The 21,227-nt window shown below is 43.2% G+C and overlaps 1 long non-coding RNA gene across 1 annotated transcript in view; it reads left to right on the top strand.

Annotated features, from left to right (window-relative positions):
• The window catches only part of LOC143441810 (uncharacterized), a 29,430-nt gene that overhangs the window by 6,748 nt on the left and 1,455 nt on the right, over nucleotides 1-21,227 (top strand). The window contains exon 2 of the long non-coding RNA XR_013109500.1: nucleotides 19,849-19,903. This is a non-coding gene — a long non-coding RNA (uncharacterized LOC143441810). The remainder of the gene's footprint in view (nucleotides 1-19,848; nucleotides 19,904-21,227) is intronic.

The following is a 21,227-nucleotide window of genomic DNA, read 5'->3' as shown; positions in this document are numbered from 1 at the left end:
GGTGGGAATCGAGAGCTCGCCCGTGTGCATACCCTGCTCACATTTTACATATGTAATTTCTTCTCCCCAGAGAATCCTGGAAGATTGGATATTATTATCCCATTTTATTTATAAAGAAATCTCAGTTCAGATGAGCTACGTAACTTGCAGAGTGGCGGCATATCTTCCGATTTAGACTTCCCCGAGCCCAGAGGTTACAGGCCCATTTGATTGCAAGCCTGGCTGTGGGCCTAGCCACGACTGGTCAAAAACAGGTGGGCCACAATTACTGATTTCCTTTGTTCTGTGGAGTCCCTTCTGTTCTGTGGTTTCTTCTGCTTGGAGGTGAGAAGAGGAGAGAACTGGGGACTCATCTAGAACCCCGATTAAATCTAGATGCAACTTACTGTTTTGGGTTTAGCAGACTAGGCAAGAGGTAGAGTTCCTTATACTAGATTTTAGAGCTTTGTCCTTTATTTTTTTTAAATTGACATTTTGATACATTTATAAATGATAGATGGCTCACCCCTCTTCTCTTAAGGCCTCCTCCCCCTCCATGATGAAATGCTTTCGGGCCTAATCTTGTACAGGCCTTGTGTAGATAACCACAGTTGCAGTTGAGTTCACATGCACAAATGACCAGAAGACATCTTTTTGCTACACATTTCTCCATTCTCTGGCTCCTACGTTATTTCTGTCCACTTACCAGTGATCAGAATCTAAGTCTTGACATTAAATCTGATTCTGACTCAAGGCCCCAGAATCCTAACCTAGCACCCCAAAACAAAAAACCAGAGAGCAATGACTCCCACCTGCTGTGAACATAGCACTTGTTGCCAAGAACAGAGAGATAGAAAGTGGTGGTCTGACAAAGCAGGGCATCATGGGATTTTAGAGGGGCAGTTAGCCAAGGAAAGACCTAGACTTGACTGAAAGACTGAATATGAGTTGGATAACACATCAGGTTTTAGTGCTGGGAATAGAAACCACTCTGCAGAGAAAGATTTAGTTCTAAGACTCAAGCAGGGGTGTATGGAACTGTGGGAAAGACTGGAGAGCTGGAAGCCAGTACCTCTGGTGTATTGCATTCAGGGGCTAATCACAGTAGCTGAAAACGTCCTCAGAGTGGATGACTCGACTTCAGAAGGGGATACCAAGCCCAGCACCATGAGCTAGCTGCCTTCTACTGTGACTCCCTAACATCATTTGCCTGCTGTGGCAGTAGAAGGCTTCACTTTGCATCTGCCTGTCACATCTCACTGAAGGCTCTTGGAAAACAGTGTATTTCAGACCCACACCCTAGCTACAAGGGAGTCTGGAAGTATCTTTTGTTGTTGTTGTTTTGCTTCGATCCCCTAAACTGGTTTACTGGAATGGAGTCACTCTTCTAGAAAGAGGATTCAGCAAAGGACATGGAAGAAGAAAGAGGCTGCGCTGAGCTGATGACTAGGTCATCATGGAGTACCTGTTTGCCTGAGGTGCCCTCAGGTCTAATCCAAAGGTTTTTCATATGGTGTACCCATATGCACATCCTGTATATAACACTTCTTCAGTAATACTACTGTGATTGTGTTTTATTGACTAGGGATATAGAAGAACAAAGGAGAGAAACGGAATGGGCAAAATAAATAAATATATAAATGTAAAAGTAAAACCATTAGACACCATTTTATCTACAAAACAACTGGGGCCTATCTTCAATTTATGTTGCCTTGAAAGAATATCTGAGACTGGACAGCTTTTTTTCTCTCCTCCTGGGGATGGAATCCAAGGTCTCATGCATATTAGCCAAATGCTTTACCACTGAGTTATATCCCAAATGGAATACTGGCTAATTCATAATCAACAGAATTTGTTACCATTGTGAAGGCTGCAAAGACCAAGGAAAGGGTGCATCTGGTAAGGAATTTCTTGCTGCTTCATATCATGAAAGAAGAAGGAGAAGGAGAAGACAAAGAAGAAGAAGAGGAGGAGGAGGAGAGAGACAGAGACAGAGAGAGACAGAGAGATAGATACACACATACATACACATAGACACACACTCATTGAGAGAGAGAGAGAGAGAGAGAGAGAGAGAGAGAGAGAGAGAGAGAGAGAGGTTTACAACAAACCTACATTGATCACCAGGGGTGTTCTATGGTCTTATCCATTCTTAAATATCCCACTTCTTAGTGGGAAAGCAAGCTCCACATGAACTTGGGAGGGGACAAGCACCAAAATGGAAGTGGAGCCTTACATTTTTTCTAGACCTAGTGTTGAAAACACCATTGCTGCTCATCTTTCCTTTCTCCTTCCTGGTAGAACTCTGGTTGGTCTGTAAATTCTTATAACCCTCCCTGGCCCTTCAGACTGTGCACTTCAGAGAAGGTAGGAGATCTAATCCAAGCCATGAGAACATGAAATTGGTCCACCAACCCCATTGCTTTCCTGCTTATGAGGATTGGAATTACTCATGCACAAGAGGTTCACTCTTGGCTAAGAAGGGAGAGGACTTATGGAAAGTAATGACAGGGCTGGTAGCAAAAGTGTTACTCAGAAAAAGAAATACTTGTTCCTTCTGTGGACAGTGATTTATCTACACGAGATACATGTCTACACGAGATACATGCAGTGTCGGTGTATGTATCCTGTGGGTATATCCTGCAACTACATAAGAACAAAGCTGATGGAAAGATGACTTTAGTGGGAAGATATTTGCAGCATAAGTGTGAGGACCCAAGTTCAGATCCCCAGAACACACGTAGAAAACCTGTAATCCATGACTGGGAGGTGGAGGCAGGTAGCTTCAATGGCTTGCTAGCCAGCTGGGTGGGCTCCCAGTTCAAAGGGAGATCCTGTCTCAATAAATGCGATAATAACTGAAGTGGATATCAATAGAGGAGGACATCCAGTGTCAACCACTGGGCTCCAGACACTCCTGCACACAGAGAGCGCTAAGCTGACACAGTGCGGAAGGCTGACCTGAAGCTGCCTGACTCAGGACCTCTTGTTAGACGTGATAACCCATCACTTCACTTATAACCCTGCAGAGCCATATTTTCAGCCGCTTGCCACCGAAAGCACTGTAGCTGCTCCACACAGCCTGCACACTCAAGGTGAGAATGTACCCACTTACCCTGGCCTAATGGAAGTCTTCGGAGGAGACTTAGCAACAGGAGTTTATGCTTTCTCTCTCTTTTAAATCAGAAAAAAAAACAAAAAAACAAAAAAAAAAACAAAAAAAACAAAAACAAAAAAACAACAACAAAAAAAAACTGTTATTCACCCTTCCAAAGCTTTCACTTCCTTAAACATCACTTCTGCCAAGCTAAGTGGTTGCTGCCCATGGAGCCACAGTCCTTCCACCACAGGGCTCTGTAAAGAGCATCTTACTCCTCTAACCTGCCAACCATTGCCTGAGCACTTTGGTACTAGTCAGGCATGGGACCTAGGGAGGTGAATGCAGATTCCAGACCTGTTGGAAAACAAGAGACGAATGAATATAATTAATTCTTTATAAGGAAAGGAAGAGGAATTGATCCTGTATATTAGATTACTCTTGAGTGGATGGAGACACACCCAGGATAAGTAACACATAGGTCTCACCTTCCTGCGAGAGCATCTCCAGACAGGATTTAGTAAAGTGGAAGACCTGCATCAAATGTGGCTGAGAGTCCAGAAGGGATAACTGAGAAGGAGCAAACCTGCTAGCAGGAGCATTCTCTCCTATGTCTTATTCTTGCTTCCCTTCCTCTCTTCATCTCTGCCTCTGCTTTCTAGCTTGTCTGACCTGAGAGGCTCTGCTCTGCCACACTCTTGCACAGTGATGCTTGGCCTTCCACACCTCAGAAAGAGCTCAGCCAACTGACCATGGGCTGCAGTCTCTGAAACTATGACAAATACATCTTTCTTAAGATGTATTAATTCGTCGTCCCAGATATTTGTTTCAGCAGCAGAAAGCACCCTGGCTCCTGAGTTCTGGTAATTATGTGGAAGAGATTGTTCACACAACCAACCTGTGATTTGTTTCATAGTAAGGTGATTACTTATTCATCTTTCAGTTTTCTCCACTGGATTGTATGTTCTTTGGGATCTCACATCCCCAGAAGATTATATTTTCCAAAGATAGTGTAAAAAAAAAATCTACTGTCAGGCCGGGCAGTGGTGGCTCATGCCTTTAATCCCAGCACTTGGAAGGCAGAAGCAGGTGGATTTCTGAGTTCGATGCCAGCCTGGTCTACAGAGTGAGTTCCAGGATAGCCAAGGCTACACAGAGAAACCCTATCTCAAAACAAACAAACAAACAAACAAAAAAATCCACTGTCTCACCACCCTTGTGCCTCTACAGTGTGAAATTGTCATTCCACAGAGAAGGAGGGAGGCCCAGGTCCCTTCTGCCACAATCTCAAATGTGTGTGTGTGTGTGTGTGTGTGTGTGTGTGTGCATGTGCACGTGCTTGCGCTGTGTAATGGTTTCTGCCTCTAGAATGTTTTGGAAGTGATGTGGCAGAATGTCCACAGACAATTCATGACTATGTGGCTTCTACCTGGTTCTCATGAAATAGTTTTCTAGAAATAGTGAAGAAAGAGAAGGAATGAGAGCAAATGCGCCTGCTAGAAGGTTTGCTCCTTCAGCTCCCTGAAGGAAGCCACTGTAGGTGCTACAGTTGACCGTTCTAGGTGAGTATAAACTTCTGGCCATCACAGGTCAGGTGTTCTGGTAACATGGGTAAAGAAGCTCCCAGAAGATCCCAGTGCCCATTTCAAATCACCCTAGGCAGGTAAGTCTTCTCAGTAGAGGCTTCAGATACTGTTGAGCAGAGATGAGAGGCATTGCTACATCCTCTTCAGATCCCTGAGCTGCTGTGTCTGGGGCGTAATTAAATGCATGTTGTTTTACCATACTGGCCTGGAGTGCTTTGTCACACAGTGGTGGTAATTGGAATACCCCAAATCTGCCTCCCTGTGAAGTCTTAGATGGTCCAGAGACCATTTTTTTCTTTTTACCTGGCCCAGTTGGTGATCAACTGAGGCACTGAAGCTCCAGAACTTTTATCCCTGCCACTTTCATCCTGTTGAATATCCCTGTTGATGATATGCATGTGAAATGTCTAATCTTTTAAAACACAAATCTTTGCCATTGATCTTAATATCCTGCTGCAGTGGGGTTCCCCGGGTCAATTGTGTGCAGTGGGGGGAAGCTGGGTTTCCTTTCATCCATTTTAAACGTGCCTCCTTTTTATCTCATCTTGTCCTCTTGTTCTTCCCCAAGTAAAGCCATTTCCATTTTGTGGGGACCTAGACACAGAGGACTGAGTTGAGACAATAATCCTCCTTTGAGCTTGTCACCCAGAAGGCCTCGGGCGCGCTGGGACATGGAGCGGTGGATTTTAGCTGGTGACTTCAAGGTGAGGAAACACTTGGTTCTAATTAGTCACAGTTTTAGTTCTAAGGTTTTTTTTTCTTGTTTTAAATGGATGCTAAATCCTGAAAAAGGTGATGGGGGTCTTGTTGTAGGGCTGGGGTTGGAGCATATTGCAGTGGGAAGATCCTTGGTGTAAAAACCAGGGGCAACCTGGATTCAAGTCTGGCACCAGTGAGCCAGCTGTGTGTCCTTGAACAGAGCAGTCAACCTCTCTGGGGCTCATTTTTCTCAGTCAGGCAAGGGGTAGTGATTATATCAGAGTATCCTGTGGTGCCCTTTAGCCTCTGCCGCTGTGTGACTCCTAGTTGGCAGTCATTTAGAAGCACCTGCCACATGAATTCCTGGGAAGAACCAGCTGAAGAGGGCAGGTGAGAAGAACAGTGATTTTCTGTTTTCAAAACAGCATCCCGACTAGGCTTCCTGTTACCAAGTAATGGATTCTCCTGGAACTGGTAAGGAATGGTCTAGAGCACGCTGCCTCCCAGGGCTGGCCTCCAGGCTCCCTTTGCTTCTGCCTCAGTGGACCTGTCAGTTCCAATGGCCAATCTCATGGCTTCATCGTAGGAAATTTTGCTAGGACAGCTTCACATCAAGTGACAAGAGTAAGCAGAGGAGGTAAGCGTCTCTGCGGCACAGCCACCTCACAGAGGAAGGAAGAGTGTTATACACACTTATATCCGAGAGCAATACACAGGTACTTGTCACATGAGTATTGGATAATCAGAACTCACCCCACCCTTTTCTCCACACAGAAGAAAAGCTAGGCATATCAGGGCTAAGAAATAGCATTCTGTCTTACTTGACCTGGAGTCTTCTCATGCCTTCACCATGCCAACGATTCCACCTGTGGTTCTCTTCTTCCTCTCTCCTTTTGCTTGTTTCCTGGTGTTGGGTACTGAACTGAGGGTCTCATGCATGCTAGGAAAGCTATATGTCTCTGAGCTACATCTCTAGTTCTGCCTTCTACTGTTCATTTTTGAGGCATGGTCTCTCTACATTGCCCAAGCAGGCCTTGAACTTGCACCCCTCCTGCCTCAGCCTGAGTAGCTGCAGTTGCAAACTTGCACCACCAGGAATAGCTACAGTGTGATTCTCTGACCGTTGGGCTTCTAACACTCATCGTTAGCTCTGTGTCCTGCTGCTGTATGATTTTTCTAGCCTCAAACAGAGAACATGCATCTCATCTCTGACCCCAGAATCCCTTACATCCATGACTATTGAAGGGCTGTTGTATTGGGGGATGATGGTTTTTCATTGACGAATTGGCAAACTCTTGTCCATAGTAGTATGTGACATCACAAGAAACCTCCTTGTAAGGTGAGTAAAAGCGTAAGTGTGGCTAAAGGTTGAACTATTTGGTTGCTTATTAGGTTATTTGGGCAAAATAAGAAACAAATGTGGCCCGTTTCTCAGGAAGAAGCTGTTCCCCGACTACTCTGTGATATTTAATGATTGAAGCCTGTGCCCCCTTCTAGCCTTGCCCACTCCAAACTTTGGACCCATATTTGGCTACAGAATACCATTTCTTATTACCCATAGGCACTCTAAGGATACATTCCTGTTCAATTAAGCAGTACAGATCATTGGCCGAGATAACATGTCAACAATAGAGTATACTTTGTCTTTCTCTTGAATGAATCAGTTTTATATTTAGCAAAAATGAAACAGCCTAGACAGGGGAGTCTTCCTCTACTCCTCCTCTTGCGTCTGCTGTTTCCCTGATTGATACTTTACATTAATTACCCTGGTACTTCAGTTACAATTAATAAACCTATATTGGTATTTCATTACTAAAGTCTATAGTTAGTGTTCTCTTGTGGCATATATATATATATATATATATATATATATATATATATATCATTATAGTGTCATGTAGAATACTTTCACTGTCCTAAAAATAAGTCACCTGTTCTGCATTTATTAACCCTTTCCTTGCACCAGACCCCTAATAACCCCCAGTCATCCTACTGCTTTTATAGTTTTACTTTTACACATGATCAAAGTCATATAGTCAAAATTATACTATACATCCACTTTCCCATTTACTTCTTTTGCTTGACAGCATATATTTAGGGTTCCCCCATATCTTTCCCAGCCTTGTGTGTAGCTCATATTCTTCTCACTGAATCATATTGCCCTGAATGGATGAGCCACAGTGTGCTCATCCACTCACCCTACTGAAGGACATTGCTTGGTGGCTTCCAAGTTTGGCAGTTAAGAGTAAAGATGCTAGAGACACTCACGTGTGTGTTTCTGTGTGGACACATTCTCCATCCAGTGACCATTGGATCACACATTAAAGGAGTGCCGTTACCTTCGGAAGCTGCCTAAGCTCTTTCGAAGCATCTACACCACCATGTCTTGCTGCCAGTGGCTAATGGGAGCTCCTGCACGCCACGTCTTTGGCAGCAATTGGGGTTGTCAGTGTTTGGGATTTTAGCTGGCCTAAGGGGTGCGTAATGGTATCCCATTGTCTCGGTTTGCAAGTTCCCACTGACAGGTGATGTAGGGCATACTTTCACGTGTTTATTTGCCATCTTCTCTGTTATGCTGTTGGAACTCTTTATATGTAAATATTTTTTAATGTAAATTTATATGTAAATATGTGTATTTACATATATGTCCTTCATTAGATATGCATTCTGTGAACATCTCTTTTGTAGTTGTGAATTATCTCTTCATTTTAAAATTTTAAAACTTTATTTCATGTGCATTTTGGGCCCACATGCATGTCTGTGTACCATGCACATTCTTGGCACTCATGGAGAACAGTAAAGGGTGTTAGATTCTTTACTACCGGGGTTACAGATAATTATGAGGTGCTGTGTGGGTACTGGGAATTGAACCCAGGTCTTTCAGAAGGAACCATGTTCTTAAACATTGAGTTTATGTCTCTAGCCCTATTTCTTCTTCTCCTTCTCTTTTTAATACTATCTTTTTGAGGGAAGGGAAGGTCCTTGTTGGTTGTTCAATATAATTTTGACACAAACGGGTGTGTGTGTGTGTGTGTGTGTGTGTGTGTGTGTGTACTACTTGCAATTTTGGTGTTGTACCTAAAAAGCTATCTTACCAGGGCATGGTGGCACATGTCTTTACTCCCAGCACTCAGAAGGCAGAAACAAGATCTCTGTGAGTTTGCCAGTGTGATCTGTGTAATGCGTTTCAGGCCAACCAGGGTTACATAACAACACTGTGTCTCAATTTTTTTTTATTTGTTTAATTTTAAAAGATGTTTAAATTTCTAGGAAAAATCCTCAAGCAAGCTCTGAAGGGACCAAAAGAATAACTTGAAGAATCTTGGGACAATGTTCTGAGGGTCCTACCATCTTAGGATGATTTCTACCTCTGAGTCTGCATGCCCCAGTCTTCCCCCACCTCATTGGTGCTTTGGTGGTCCTGGCCTTTGATGTCACTGGCTTATTCTTTCCTGCAAAATGGTCCATACTGAACCTTGCAGAGAGAAAGAGGTTTAACTTAGGAAAATTGCAGCTATGGGTTTTCTTTTCACTTACAAAATTTTAAATTTTATTTTAAATTTTCCTCAAATCTTTGATAAGTTATTAAATAGAAATTCAACTTCAGGATAGCAGTGGATTTAAGTTTTCAAATATAACTAATTAAGCAATTGTCTTAAGGAATCTATCGTTCTAATGCTGAAAGAGAGGTGGCCTACCCTTCTTGTTTTAAAAAGATAGCCAGTTATTCTTTGAAGAAGGTTTTTGTCTCTAACATAAGCAATGCATCGCTTTGTAGAACTTGTAAAACTATAAACTAAAATAAGTTCTCTCCCTTGATAAGGTAGATTCCTCAGATGTTTTATTATACTGGCAGGAACAGCTGTACTTGTAGTCATCAAATGAAGATTCAAGAAGCATGTGTTTTAGTTCATTTAAATTGCTATTAAGAGTCTCAGACAGCTGTGGTGGTATATAACTTTAATCTCAGCACTTGAGAGGCAGAGGCAGGCAGATCTCTGTGGGATCGAGGCCAGCCTGGTCTACAGAGTGAGTTCCAGGATAGCCAGGGCTACACAGAGAAACCCTGTCTCGAAAAACCAAAACAAACAAACAAACAAACAAAACCTCAGGGCTAGCTACTTTAGAAGAAGAGAGTTGCTTTTATTGTTGTTGTTGTCTTGTTTTGTTTTTTTAGCTTGTAAAGTCCGGAAGAATCCCAGAGCTAGTCACCAGCATCTGAGTTCTGACATGGGCTTCACTTCAGACAATATAGCGATGCAGGAGCATGCACAGAAGTCAGCAGCTCCCACAAGAGGAGCACACTGGTCAACAAGGGCTCAAGAGAGATTTAGGGAACATGCCAGGCTGGCTTATAACAACCACAAGAGAGTGCACCCAAGAGAAACGTATTGGTTTCCCTTAAAGACAGACTGTATGGCTCCTACCAGGCCAGACCTCTCAAAGCTTCTCAACACCACAGCCGCAGGCATCAATTTTTTGATGGAAACCCTTGGAAGAACACACCATATCCCAGCTATGGCAGCACCTGAGGGAGAAGATGTTGCTGTTGCTGCTGCTGCTGCCGCTGCCGCTGTTGTTATTATTTTACTCTTAGGACTCGCCAGGATTCCTGAGATCTTGACAAACGTAAGCAGAAGGTACGGACAAGAGAATTTTAGGTCCTTCTATTAGAAGATGCCAGTTGGGCCACTTTCATAAGCACTGCCCAAGGAATATCACAGTGGCTGAAGACGAGAAAGAGCAGCTACATACTGGTCATTTCCTTACCTACATGTCCCTGAGTCTGAGGATTTACAAACAGTGAAACACAACGCTGTTTGCAACAGAACCTTGAACCCTGGAGGACCCGAGTGCCTCCTCCAGGCCACAGGGTCTCAATAGCAGTGAGGATGTGAGTACTGCCTAGCAACCTGCCTGAAATCAGAGGCAGACTTGACCTTTGACCTTTGGGGGGGGTGTTTTATAGTATATGACCCCGCTGGACTGGCCTGGGACTCACAGGGATCCACTTGTCTCTGCTTCCCAAGTGCTGGGATTAAAGGCATGCCCACCTACCCAGCCCGCAGCCGTGACTTCTTTTAATTGAAGATAGGGTTTTTTTTCCCCTCTTGATTACTGCTTCCTCTTCCTCTACTCTTCTCACTTCCTTACCAACCAACCACCCCCACCCCACCATCTGCATTTACTCCCTTTCTGTATCTCATTAGAAAACAAAGAAGCTTCAAAGGGATTATAATATGATGTAATATAATATAATAAAACAAAAACTGACATATCAGAATTGGATAAAGCTAACAGAAGAAAAAAAAAATTCAGAAGGTATAAGAAACAAAGATCCACGCCTTTCCACGCTCAGGAAGCCCATAAAAACACTAAACTGGAGGATATAACACGCACCAGTGGTTCTCAACCTGTGGGTGGTGACCCCTTTGTGGCAGGGGTCGCATAAGACCAATGGAAAACACACATATTTACATTATGAGTCATAGCAGTAGCAAAATTACAGTCATGAAGTAGCAACAAAAACAAATGTATGGTTGGGGTCACTACAAGGATCTGTATTAAAGGGTACAGCATTAGGAACGCTGAGAACCACGGCTGTATGTGCAGAGGCTCGGGTGCAGACCTGTGCAGGGCCATGCCTGCTGCCCTTTGAGGCTCCTTTTAACTTGGTTGCTTTATGAAGCAATGCCTTGTTTGTGGACCTTTGATATGCGGAGGGAACATCTCTGCCAACGTAAAAGTTGAGTCCTAGGTGACAGGAAGAATTCTGTGAGGTCACCCAAATGGTTAACTGTGAGTGACAGTGTCAGATCCTGAGCCCAGATTCCTATGCTTACCCGGCCCTCAATGTACCTCCTAATCACCTTTGGAACTTGGACCTGCTAAACAAATTCCAGGCCCACTCTTCTGTCTCCTGGTCCTGGGCTATCCCCGTGAGTCCAGATGCTAGCTCCGAGACCTAAGCTGGAGGCCTCTGGGGTTGTAGCTCCTCCACCTCAGCTGCACGTGCAATTATCTGAGCAGTTTCACAAAATGGTGTTGCCAGCCAGGTTCCCACCCCGAAAGATTTAGATTTAATTGGTCTTCGGTGCAACTCCAACCAAAAGATTTGTGTCTGTTTTTTTTTATGGAAGTATATTATACATGTAGAAACGTGTACAAACCCTAAGTATGCATCTGGCTGAAGTTTTACAGATGAAAGGTAGCTATGTAACCACTATCCAGCTCAACAATCAGGACTTTACCAGCAACCATGAAAGCAGAAATCAGGGTTGCCTCAGTTACTTGGGTGTTGTGCATTCATGTACACACACAATTCTAACAACATTGACATGTGGGCATTAAGATTTTTTTTTTTTTTAAGTGATCTCAACTCTATTTTGTTTTGTTGAGGCAGAAGCTCACCTTTAAATAGTTAGCCCGGAATTCACTATGTAGCCCACGTGGGCCTGAAATTTGCAATCCTTCTGCCTCAGCCTCTGGAGTACTAGGATTATAGGGATGTGCCATCATATCTGGGTTAACTCCCCCAATTCTAGTGTGCATCTAAAACTGAGAGGCATTGTTATATACTGGCTCAAGGTAAGGATATGTATGATGAACCCAGCCAAATGTACAAACAGAAGTCAACCAAAATAAAATGAGTAAGGAGAAACCCAAGCTATACTTAAACCCCAACCCAGGCTGCTATTCCTCTGCTTACAGGCAGAAATCTTACTTTCCATCAGCAAGTCAACAGGATGGAAAAGGTGGTTGTTTTAAACACGATCCCTCCTTTATAAACAGCTTTTCATTTCTCAGTAATCACCTCGTAAAGAAAAAACAAAAAACCAAAAAAACTCCCAAACCTGCCATCTGTGTGTTGCCAAAGTGACGTTTGCAGATTGCAGCAGAACACTGAGAGTCTTTTATGCACCAAGTCCCCCACTAAATCCTCGGTGCATTATCTCCCCTGATCCTCAACACCCAGTAATAACAGCCTCTCCCATTTTCCCCACGTTACAGATGAGGAAACCCCTGCATAAAGAGATTAAGTAACTTGCTGGAGGGCATGTCGTGAGTAGCTGGCAATGCTTAACTTGCAGGGATCCGGCCTGCTTTAACTCCATTGTGGTTTTAAGTGCCGGTGCCAACTTGCCTCTGCTGTTACATAGTTGGACAAAGATAAATGCCACGTGGATTTCATTCCTCCAGAGTCCAGAGCAGTGGGCTGGGATACTGTGTCCAGAAAAAAAAAAAAACCAGAATTACCTCTGGATGCTGGAATAGACTTAGGGTCTCATCCCATTATTTTACTGGTAAGGAATCCTTTCACTCTCTGGGCTCACATGTGGGCTTGTGGCCTTCATTAGTTTGCCTTGGTGGCCAGTTGTCATTATCTAACAATTGGCACATTTGCAGAAGGACACATTACTGTTTGTATCATCATAAAAGCAGCCTTCTTCCCTCAGCTCACAAGCCAGCTCAGGTAGAAAGCTGAGAGTCACAGAGGCACATTAGAAGCTTCTCTCCGGTTTCCTGAGTTTGTTTGGCGTGTTTGGATTCTGTGTGGTGTGGACCAGCCTCCCAGCATGTTTGTTCTGGCAGCAGAAGTGGTAGGGTGTGTGAAAGAAATCTCCCTGCAAAGTTTTCATTGAAAACTTAATGTCATTTGCCAAGGTCTTCTGTCTTGAGCACTTCCGAAAATGTCAAGCTGTGGCTTCCCCATGTTTCCTGTGAAATTTTTGTATGTGTGCCTTTTATTTATTTTTTCATTCAACAGTGCTGGAGATTGATCCCAGGGACTCTCACATGCTGCAACCTCAACCTCCCTCAAGCTATTTTAGTATTTTTTCTGGTTTCAATCTCTCACCGGCTGCATTTAGCCACTCTTCAGTTAGCCAGGTCCCCTTGCCCCACTTTGTTGGTTCTGCCTTAGTCTTTTGGTTAGAGCTGCCTCTGAGTTGGAGTATCTGGTCTATTGCTCTCTAACTCCTTCCTCCTCCTCTTCCTCCTCTTCCTCCTCCTCCCCTCCTTCTCCTCTTCCTCCTCCTCCTCCTCCTTCTCTCCTTCTCCTCTCCTCCTCCTCCTCTTCCTCCTCCTCCTCCTTCTCCTCTTCCTCCTCCTCCTCCTTCTCTCCTCCTCCTCTCCTCCTCCTCTTCCTCCTCCTCCCCTCCTTCTCCTTTTCCTCCTCCTCCTCCTCCTCCTCCTCCTCCTCCTTCTCTCCTCTTCCTCTCCTCCTCCTCCTCCTCCCCTCCTTCTCCTCTTCCTCCTCCTCCTCCTTCTCTCCTTCTCCTCTCCTTCTCCTTCTCTCCTCCTCCTCTCCTCCTCCTCCTCCTCCTTCTCTCCTTCTCCTCTCCTTCTCCTTCTCTCCTTTTCCTCTCCTCCTCCTCCTCCTTCTCCTCCTCCTCCTTCTCCTCCTCCTCCTTTTCCTCTCCCTCCTCCTCCTTCTTTTTAAAAAAATTACACCCTCAATTACTCTTCTTTTGCTAGAGCAGTGGATAGCACTCTAAGAAGCTGTTAGGGTGGGGGCAGCTGGGGAGGGAGCCAGAGCCAGGAGGCGTGAGCCAGTGCTGGCTTGCCAACCTTCTCTGTTTACCCTAGGAGGCAGGCCAAAGTGTAGTCTTTGTGCTGAAGTCACCGGTGAGAGTAGTCACTTCTCTGCCTGGTCTGGTTTGTCCTGCATGCTTAGATCCCTAAACAGAGAGAACTCCGGGCTTTGGAAGGTCTGTCTTTCAAGGGAATTGGACAAAATTAGCTGACACCAAGAAGGCTTGCTGCCTGCAAGCTGCTGTAGTGTGCATCAGTACCTGCATTCTTCATCCCTCTATAAGTTAGTAAGCCTATAGAAGGTGTCACACTTTCAACAAGACATGAGAATACTCCTCACCCATTGGCTCTCATGGTAGCCCTGCTTTGGCCAGTAGGATTTTTAGCAGACATGCTATAAATACAGGCTAGAAAACATGCTTATGATTGGCTTTCTTCCTTGTATCTATCTATGCTCTTTCTATGAGAAGAATGTGTCATGTCCAGAAGAAACCAAAGTTCCAGGAGGGGATGAGAGATGTGTGAAGGCAAAGCTTCCCCAAGGAAACTATAGAAGCCCCACCCAGCCTAGAGAAGAGCTGACCCAGAGAGATATGAGCAGAATGAACCAAGATCAATAGGTCTTCCTGGCCAGACTTTGTGTCACTTGCAGATGCAGGAACTGAGAAGGAAAGAATGGTGGTTTTAAACACTTGAGTTTGGAGGCTATTTGCTGTTCAGCAATAGTGATAGCTTCATATCTTCTGAGACAACTATGATGATGATGATATGAGTAACTAAAAACAAAAACACTTTGCAAATGTCTGTTGTGAGAACTTGGAGAATAGGCCAAATAGTCTCTGTGTGAGAATGAGTTTAAATCCACTCCCATGTTCAATTTACCCTATAAACTTTTAACTTCCTTGTCAATTATTACAGAACTACAGAACTGGCTTGCAGACCGTGAACATGAGACATCAGAAAGTTAATATGGGTCTTAGAAGATCTTCACTGCAAAAGTTGAGAAAGGGGTAGGGAATGTAGGCAAGAACTCAGGGGGCTATTTTATCTGGGTATAAAAATGTTATGCCCAAGTGGGGATGGTGGTACATGCCTTTAATCCAAACACTTGGGAAGCAAGTAGATCTCTAGTTTCAGACCAGCCTGGTCCACATAAGCATTCCAATCCTGCCAGGGCTTTATAGTGAGAACTTTCCCAAATAAATAAATAAATGATTAAGAAAAGAAAGTTACATCCAAATAAATGGCACAGAGTGATAAAACAGACTTGAATGCCTTTGAGGATTTGTTAACCCTGAGAGGTAGACTTTAAGCCCAGATACAAAATAAGTTCTCATCCTCCCACCACCCCCAGAGATTAAAAATTCTCTTTTTAGATGTAGGATACCTGAGTGAACAGGAAGGAGAATGACTCTGAAATTTGCTCAGATAAGCAGCTTCCTGGCAGCTTGTCTCTTGGAAAAAGCAAAGCTAAAAAGGGTTTGGACATGTTTGCTGCCTTCTAGAGACCCTCTGGATGCTCGTGATAAAGCAATGGATGAGACATGGCTTTTGAGCTTGCTACCATGGAGACGAGGTAGATTTTTCCATCCATTGTCATACATGTCAAAATATATGGCATTCCATCTCTTATAGAGGGAACAATTGTGGTTTGCTGAGATTAAATGGCATGCCCGTCATATCACACAGCTGGCAAGAGAAACAAAATAATTTAGTTTTCTACCATTCAAATCTGTTTTGTTTATACTGGATGGTACCAATTCTTCTTGTTAATGACTTGATTTTGCTCACAAACAATGGTTTATTCACAGGTGGTTTTAGATGTACTAACGTTTGGGTCAGTGATCCTTGATGCAGCTATGGGATCCATAAATAGAAAGATCAAGTTCTTGGTTTCTAGGGCTGTTGAGGCAGATTTTTAATTGAACAGGTACAAATCCTAAATACCTAAAAACAAGAAAATGGTTTGATAAAGTGTGTGTGTTTGAGCAACAAAACATACTGAAGACACGAAGCATAATTGCTTATCCTTGACTGTTTACAACTAAGAATGTTGATATTTTGCCTCCCCAAGAAGGACAATTGAAATACACATTTGAAAGTACAAATGAATGTGTCTTTTTTTTCCTAATAGTTTGGTCCTAACTTAGTGTTCTATCTCTGGGAAGAGACTCCTTGACCAAGGCAACTCTTACAAAAGAAAGCACTTAACTGAGAGCTTGCTTACAGTTTCAGAGGTTTAGTCTATTATCATCATGGCAGATAACATGGCTACTGGGAGCATGGTGCTGAAGAAGTAGCTAAGAGCTTCATGCTGATCTGTAGGTCAAGAGAGAGACTAACACTGGGCCTGGCTTAAGCTTTTGAAACCTCAAAGCCACCTTCAATGGCACATTTCTTTCAACAAGGCCATACCTCCTAATCCTTCCCAAGTAGTGCTACTTCTCCTGACTAGGCATTCAACTATATGATTGTATGGGGGTCATTCTTATTCAAATTACTACATGCCTTAATAATGTAACTTGTAGAAATAGCCACAAGAGTATACCAAGAAACCATCATTCTAGTAAAAACTGCAAGTAGATATGGTCGCTAGCACACACTTATCATCTGGGCACTTGAGAAGTAGAAGTAAGAGAGTCTGAAGTTCAAATGTGGTCCAGTGAGATGCCTTAGTTAAGACACCTGCTGCCAAGCCCAGTGTCCCAAGGTCAATCCCTGGAATGTACACAATGAAAGGAGTAGACTGACCCCTGCAAGTTGTCCTCTGACCTCCATATTTGTGCTGTGGAATGGGCATAAAAAATCATAATATAATAAAACTTTTTAAAATCTCAATATTATCTTTGGCTAGAGAGCTCATCTGAAGACCATTTAGACCACCTGAGGTCCCAGTTCAAAAGTAAAAAAATAAAATAGAATGGCAGTAGCTTAAATGGCTACAGGGAACATAAAAGCAAGTGATGGGACATTCTAGTCACAGGACAGTGCCAACAAGACAGGACAGTGGTCACAAGAGAGGAAAGTGGTCACAGGACAAGAAAGTCGTCATTGGACAGGAAGGGCAGGGGTCACAGGACAAGACAGTGGTCACAGGACAGCACTTTGGATGGAGGAAATAATTGTGTGTTTATGCAACATTCTAAGACACTATTAATGATTAATAATTAATGTAACAAGTATTCATAGCAGAGGGCAGATGGGGTATCTAGGAGTATAAAGACATAAGGTCACCACGGCTTAGATCAAGGTAGCAGGTTTCTTCTTGGACAATCTTTTTCAAACTTTGTGCATTATATGGGAAGTGTTTGTGTTACTGAAAGTATAAAATGATATAAGAAAGTGTCCATCTTCTGTCCAGTCTATTCTAGGTAAGGTTTACATGATAGCTACTTACAACTAACAACTGAAGCTACCTCTGGTGGTTTGAATACCCTTGGCCCATGGGAAATGGCACTATTAGGAGGTGTGGCCTCTTTTGGAATAAGCGTGTCACTGTGGGGGTGGGCTTTGAGGTCCTTATTCAAGCTCCAGCCAATGAGGGACAGTCCTCTCCTGGATGTCTTTGAATCAAAATGCAGAACTCTTAGCTCCTCCAGCACCGTGTCTGCCTGCATGATGCCATGCTCCTACCATGATAATAATGGACTGAACCACTGAAACTGTTAACTGGCTCAAATTAAATGTTGTCCTTTATAAAAGTTGCCTTGATCATGGTGTCTCTTCATAGCAATGAAACCCCAAGACACTGTCCTATGATCAGAGAGGAGCAAGAGACTCAATTTTAGGTAAGATAAAGGAGAATTTTGAGCTGAAGAGGATCAAAAGTCTTTATGAAGATTTTGCCGGTGTTTAGAAAGGAATTAGGTATACCAGAATGACAATGAAAGCCAGGCAAGGGCTGTCAAATAGGAGACTTTCTTAGCAGAGGCTGAGACTGCAAGAAACAAGACAAGCTAGAGGGCCAGGAGGACTACTTTGACTGAAGACACAGAAACCGGCTTAGAGAGTGACTCAGTGATAAGATAAGAATAGTAGAAGAGGCAACCCTAGAGGACCTTGGATTCCATGATAATGATCTGGAATCCAGGAGTTTAAGCCAGAGGCAGTGTGCACAAAGCACTATGCTGGGGGGTGGGGGGTTTGGCTGGGGAGTTTGACTGATTTACACTGATCCAGGGATGAAGCGAAGAGACCAAAATCAGAACAGTCCTACAAAGGTAGAAAGGGAAGGACAGACAGAAAGCTATTATTCCTCAGATGACCCTGCCTGGACATGACTTTGACATTCCACAACTTTGCTTCCCTCCCCTGGCAAGTTGTAATTACCATGACTATTATTGTCTTCAGTTTTTATAGGTGTACGATGCTATTGACTGTGCAAGAACATGACAGGCAAAGACAATCATGATTACTTATACCCAGGCTCTTTCTCCCTATACCGTCAATGACTGAGAGCAGTTGGCTGGAATAGCTAAGTGACAGTGCCTCTTAGAGTGTGTAAGGCCCTGGCTTCAGTCTCTTGCAGATTCCTCCCCCAAATCCAAAACTGATGAGACCTTGTCTTTCTGTTTGCCTCATAGCTACACTTCATTGGCTGTTGTGTCCACCATGATGTTATAACAGAAAACCACTTCCTACCAGCAAAGTTATTCTATCCTAGTATTCCAACATAAATTCAGTTGATATTCCCACCCAAAAGGTCAATCTTGAGATGCCTATAAGAATATAGCAGGAATTACAGTGAAGGGAAGTCCAGAGAGCTGAGGTAATCCTGGTTCTCCGGGCACTGCTTTCAGGGCAGCTGTCCTGTAGAGTCCAGTGTGGCTGAGATCTTGGACTTGCTCAGTTCAGCAACCGACTCGATGTCTCCAGGCTTTAGTTTTCTCACTGTCAAATGAGGATGTCATGTTTAAACAAGCCAACATTTAATGAATTAAATTAATTACAATGCACCACAGTCAGGCCCTCCACACCTGCAGGTTCTCCATCCATTATTCAACCAAACAAGGGAAAATAATACCAGTAACAAGCATTTACATAAAACCAGCATTGTTCTAGGCATTGTAGGTCACCCAGAAAGGATTTCTTTTTGTTTGTTTAAGAGGCAATTTAAAGTATTTAGGAGGTTGTTGCACAGGTCATACACAAACATAAATATTGTTTTCTATAAGGGACTTGCATGTCCTTACTTTCTGGTGTTTGTAGGGGTCCTGATGCAAAGGGACACTTCTTTGTGCTCAGTGGTTGTCTTCATTACTGTTCTATTGCTGTGAAGAGACATCACAACCAAGAACAACTCTTTTAAAGAAAGCATTTAACTGGGGGCTTGATTACATTTTTTTTATAAGAGGGTTAGTCCATGAACATCACTGTGGGAAGCAGACAGGCATGGTTCTGAACCTCTTTTTTTTTTTTTTTTTCCGAGACAGGGTTTCTCTGTGTAGCCCTGGCTGTCCTGGAACTCACTCTGTAGACCAGGCTGGCCTTAAACTCAGAAATCCACCTGCCTCTGCCTCCCAAGTGCTGGGATTAAAGGCCTGTGCCCTCCCCCCCCACCCCCGGTTCTGAACCTGATCTGTAGGCAGCAGGCAGGGGGTGGGGAGGGAGGTACTGCTGGGCCTGATGTGGGCTTTTAAAAGCTCAAATCCCATAGCCAGAGCCACATGTTCTCCATCAAGGCCACACCTACTAATCCTTCTTAAACAGTTCCAATCCCTGGTGACTAAGTATGCAATCATATGAGCCCATGGAATATCATTCTCATTCATACCATCATAGTGGTGAATACCTACATGCTTTTAATAACTACAAGCTATTATCCTTGTCCATATGACATTTCAGATGTCTAACGTGGCTTGGTACTTTTTCTCAACTCTTTTGTTTGTTTGTTTGTTTGTTTGTCTGTTTTGATTATTTATTTTTAATTATGTATGTTGTGTTTGTGTGTAGGTATGTGGAAGCCAGAAACATCAAATCCTCACTGGAGCTGAAGTTACAGGCAGTAGTAAGTTAACTGATGTGTGTGCTAGAAACAGACCTTGGACCCTCTGAAAAAACAGTGCTTAGTCTTAGCTGCTGAACCATCTCTGCAGCCTCTGTTTGGTTGTTTTAAGATAGAGTTTTATTCTGTAGATCAGGCTGACCTTGAGCTTGTAGCAATGTTCATGTTTCAGTCTTGAGTGTTGAGATTACATGTGTGAGACAACATGCCCAACTTTTTTCTTTCCTTTTCTTTTTTCTTTCTCCCTCTCTCTCTCTCTGCCTTCCTCCCTTCCTCTCCCCCCCCCCCCCCCATCACTGTCTCTCTGAGACACAATCTTGATAAGTAGCCCAGGCTGGTCTTGAACCTTTGTCACCCAAGAGCTGGATTACAGGTGTGACTCAGCACACCCACACCCAGCCTCCCCATCTCTTCAATTATCTGCTTGCACCCTCTCCCTCCTCTTGCCCTTGCTAAATTGTGTTGTTCTTAGCAACAAGTTTTTAAAGTTCTTTAAGTCATTTTTCCTTACTGACAAAAATGTAAGAATTGAGCTTAATCTCAAACACTAAAGGTAGTTGTGGTAGACAGTGATTCCTGTAGCTTTGTTTTTTAGAATTGTGATTGGAGCGATACTGAGATCCCTTTCCTGTAAATGGCTAAACAGTAAATGTTTTTGGGGGGTTGTACAATGTCTATTACAACAGCCACTCAACTTTGGCCTTATAGAAGAAAGCAGAGTTAAAGAGAATGTTCAGTCACTACACTTGTTGGAGATGGAAGAGAGACTTCATGAAGAGGAGGCTGTCACCACCTGTGTAGGGTGCAAAGTAGAAGATAACCAAGGAACAGAGTGGAGCAAAGGGGTGGGGAAGTTACTAAGAAAAAGCATCAGGAGTAAGGGGGAGTTTTTATGGACTGTGGTGGTTTGAATGAGAATCCACACCCCTAGACTCAAAGAGTTTTACATTCCTTTATTTCTATGGCTCTTTGAACTCCACTGTTTATTTAATACATATAGCAGATTTTAAGTTAGGATAGCCACACAGCAAGCATTCAATAGCTGCCTACTGTATAATTCAGCTCTATAATCTAAATTGACTTTGAATATACAGATAATTATAGATATGCACTTCTAAATAAATGTTGTATTTATGTGTGTATGTGTGTGTTTACTTTTATTTTTCTATTGAATAGTCTTTCTTGGAAATCTTTCCTACCTTCCAATACAGTTTTGGAATTCCAATGCACCTTTTGGAAATGGTGTTCTAGAGATGTAGAATATTTTATCATTTAGAGATTTCAATTATGTGGATGTGGATGTGGATATGAGTGAGTGCATGGAGGA

The sequence above is a fragment of the Arvicanthis niloticus genome, chromosome 3 (assembly GCF_011762505.2).
Source record: "Arvicanthis niloticus isolate mArvNil1 chromosome 3, mArvNil1.pat.X, whole genome shotgun sequence".
Lineage (NCBI taxonomy): Eukaryota > Metazoa > Chordata > Mammalia > Rodentia > Muridae > Arvicanthis > Arvicanthis niloticus.
The sequence above is the reverse complement of the archived record's forward strand: the minus strand, read 5'-3'. Positions and strand labels throughout refer to the sequence as shown.